At 34.6% G+C, this 3,742-nt stretch overlaps 1 long non-coding RNA gene across 1 annotated transcript; it reads left to right on the top strand.

Moving 5' to 3' along the window:
- Positions 751–2,686, top strand: LOC109844319. Its single transcript, XR_002247988.1, has 2 exons — positions 751–960; positions 2,260–2,686. It is a non-coding gene; the product is annotated as an uncharacterized LOC109844319 (long non-coding RNA).

The raw sequence follows: 3,742 nt of genomic DNA, 5'->3' as shown, positions 1-3,742 counted from the left end.
TGGTCCCCAATTTTCTCACTTTCATTTAACTTCATTACTTTTTAGGAGAACTTAAATCTGACATAGATTCTTTTTGGGGAAAATTGTGTCTAGGCCCCAAAAAAAATAAAGACGATGTGACCCAGCCCCCCGTATTATTTTTTGTGTGTTAAAGCCCCAAATACATGAAGCAATTATTTTCAACCCCTATTTATATTTTCAAGGCAGCTCAAATAGAAAACTTTTTCCTAAACCCAAAACTACCCCCTCTCTCTCTCACTCTCTTCTCTCTTCACCCTCTACACCTGCATCCTCAACTCTCTGTCAAGAACCAACAACAACGGCAACCTCGACGGTGAGATTGATAGGTTCTTGAAGGGGGTTTTGGGGGAGTTGAGGGGAAAGAACCGACCCAGCCCCCTTCTCGAGATTGATAGGTTCTTGAAGGGGGTTTTGGGGGAGTTGAGGGGAAAGAACCGACCCAGCCCCCTTCTCCCTCTTCTATTCCTCACTTCAGACCAAACCCAAAACCCTTCAGCATCCTCAAGCTCAGACTTAGGGTTTCTTGCTCTTCCCATCCCCAAAACAACATCGTCGAAAGAACCGACTCCGATGTCAGAACCGAGCAAGAACCGAGCTCAATCTCGTCGGATTCCCAAAGCATCTAGAAGCAGATGAAGGAGATCGCTCTCTTCGCGGGGCCCGCCACTGGTCTGTGAATTTATGGGCCCCTCATGAGATGAGCCTGATCGACACCATGGTCATCGGCCAGGGTAGCTCTTTGGAGCTCGCTGCATTGGGTAATTTCATTTAAGGGAAGAAAAAATTACTTTTTTTTTTCCTTTTTTGGGTTATTGATTTTGTTTTGTTTTGTTTTGTTTGAAGGTCCGGGGACGATGTTTTGTGATAATTTGGGCTATATATTCATGTTCTTGTTTATAGCTACTTCCAACATGGTTGCTACTTCACTTGCTAGAAAAGGTCAGTTGTGAAAATTTGAACTTATTGGGTATGAATAAGGATAAAGTGGATAGCTTTTTGTTTAGTCAGAATAGGCGAATATATAATGCTGGAAGTTTTGGTGTCTCTGTTCTTGGGGACATTGTGAATTTAAAGACTACATATGTGGAACATAAACTTCATAATATAATGTAATCATAGGATCACTTTTTGTCTATTCCTGGGTTGGTAGTTGCACCACATTATCATCACATATTCATGATTATGCCAACTCATCTTCTAACTGAGCTTATCGCCACATGATAGTCCTTAATTCATCACATATTCATGATTATGCCAACTCATCTTCTAACTGAGCTTATCGCCACATGATAGTCCTTAATCTTGCAAAACTTACAAATAATATTTGAATGAGTTAGATGTGTGAATGATCATTAAACATTAGTGCGTGTAATCCCTGACATTCAAAGGGTTTACAGATGCTTCACTCTTTATCGTCTTGAGAGTTTAACTGTGCCAATTTGCTATAACATCAACAACAAAAGCCATATCCTTGACCTTTATATTTGGCTGCATGAACCCCTCAGCTTTGTTAAGCATCATCCCTTTTATAGGATTTATCTTAATTGCTTATATAATGTCTTGCACAGATGTCCACATTTTAACCATGCTAACTTGTGTCTTAACACACTACATCTACAACATACACACAAGCCTGTAAACTCTTAACTTCTTGTAATTGCTTGACTGTTGGATATGCAAAATCTTAGTTATGTTTCCTATTTACTGACTGTTGGGATCTCTGACTGACCTGCTTAATAAGATACATGCTGGTTTACAGATATTTTTATCTCAACAAATGCATGGAATCTTTGCCTTGATTTTATGTCTATAGACATGGTATTTACACAAAGCAGCTGCATTTTAGAAATCTATATTTGGCAAAAATATTATTTCAAGTGTGTCCTGGTTATTTCATGTAACTTTGCACTTAACATCTCTAATACGGATTCAAGATAAAAATTTGGCACATGATTAGATATCAATGTTGTTGTTTGTTGCATTTGCTTATGGCGCAACATCTCTAATATGAATGTTTCTATTTACAAAGTTATTGGGTGTACGAGTACTAACTGGTTATTTCATGTAACTTTGCACTTTCCTCCTAGTCTGTTAACTTTTCATACTGAATGTTAACTTTCGCTGCTTTATGTTAACTTTCATCCAAACCTGTTAACTTTTCATATTGAATGTTAACTTTCGCTACTTTATGTTAACTTTTATCCAAACCTGTTAACTTTCACTGCTTTGTTTTCGTAGAAGCATTTGAAAGAAGCTATGACCAAGTCTTTTATTTCATCCCAGATTATGAGAAGCAAAGTGTGTCAAGAGATGAAATCGAGATATTGCCACAAATTACTACTAAAAGGATGGGAAGAAATAGAACTAGACGTATAAACAATAGAATAATTTACAAAAGTCCACTGAAATGTTCTTGATGCAAAGTTCAAGGTCACAATTAAGCCAATATTCACTCTCCGCATGGGCTTCTGCACTCTCATCGTCATCATGGGGTGATTGTCGATATACTGTTTATATGTCAAAAATCGTTGGTGTAGTATGTTAAAAGCTTTGTTGCTCATTCCTTGGGATGTTTCTGATTAGCATTGTGAATCTGAATGGTTGTTGGTTTTCAAATATAAGTAGCAACTGATGTTGATCTGTGGTCTTATTAATTTTTGGTGCTTGTAACGTGTCATGTTTCATTGTTCAGTTGATTATACTATGTGTTCTTGTGGTTTGGTTGTACTTAGATCATAATTTAATGAAATGTATTGTGTCTATTTAATGATCAATTTTTGTGTAATTTATTGCGATTGCATGTGAAATGTATTGTGGATGTCATGTGAATATGTACAAGTTCATTCAAATAGAACTTGATGTGCATAATAAACTAAAAATTATATATAAATTATGTGTATCAAAACCTAAACATGTTTCCTATGTTAACTTTAACTGTTACATGTTAACTTTCATCCTAATATGTTAACTCTCCTCGTAACATGTTAACTTTCAGCTAAACATGTTAACTTTCAGCTGAACATGTTAACTTTCATCATAGTATGTTAACTTTCACTGTTACATGTTAACTTTCATAATAATATGTTAACTTTCTTCATAACAAGTTTTTTCTTTCATAATAATATGTTAACTTTCTTCATAACAAGTTTTTTTGAACTAAAATTTGATGTGTTTGAAAGGCTGAAAGTCCCTCAAGATGATTTGTCATTGATATATAAATCTGAGAGGCACCCAAATCTGAGTATTTCTATTGATAGTGAAGATGATTTGAAGTGCACGGTAGAGCATAATCAAAATAGTGGTTGTATGGAGATTCATATGCAAGCTGTTGTTAATATAGAGAGTTCTATTTTTAAAAATTTAGAAAATTCTAACTGAAATGTTAACATGTTAAAAATTAGAAAGTTCTAATATTGTAGGTCTAATCATTTTGTGTATTCAAGCAATATCAGCTGTAAGAATGTAACAATTTTATGAAGAAAGTTAACATATTATGGTGAAAGTTAACATGTAACAGTGAATGTTAACATATTATGGTAAAAGTTAACATGTTCAGCTGATAGTTAACATGTTATAAAGAAAATTAACATATTATTATGAAAGTTAACATACAGAGGGCCCTCTCTGTATTTTTATTTTTATTTTTGAAATATGCTTCAGTGTACGAAATGTAATTAAAACTAAAATTTAAGTCAAAGTTAAAACATCATACCAAAATAGA

This window comes from Asparagus officinalis, chromosome 1 (assembly GCF_001876935.1).
Source record: "Asparagus officinalis chromosome 1, Aspof.V1, whole genome shotgun sequence".
NCBI classification, from domain to species: Eukaryota; Viridiplantae; Streptophyta; class Magnoliopsida; order Asparagales; family Asparagaceae; genus Asparagus; species Asparagus officinalis.
Note: the sequence above shows the minus strand (reverse complement) of the source record. Positions and strands in the feature narration are given on the sequence as shown.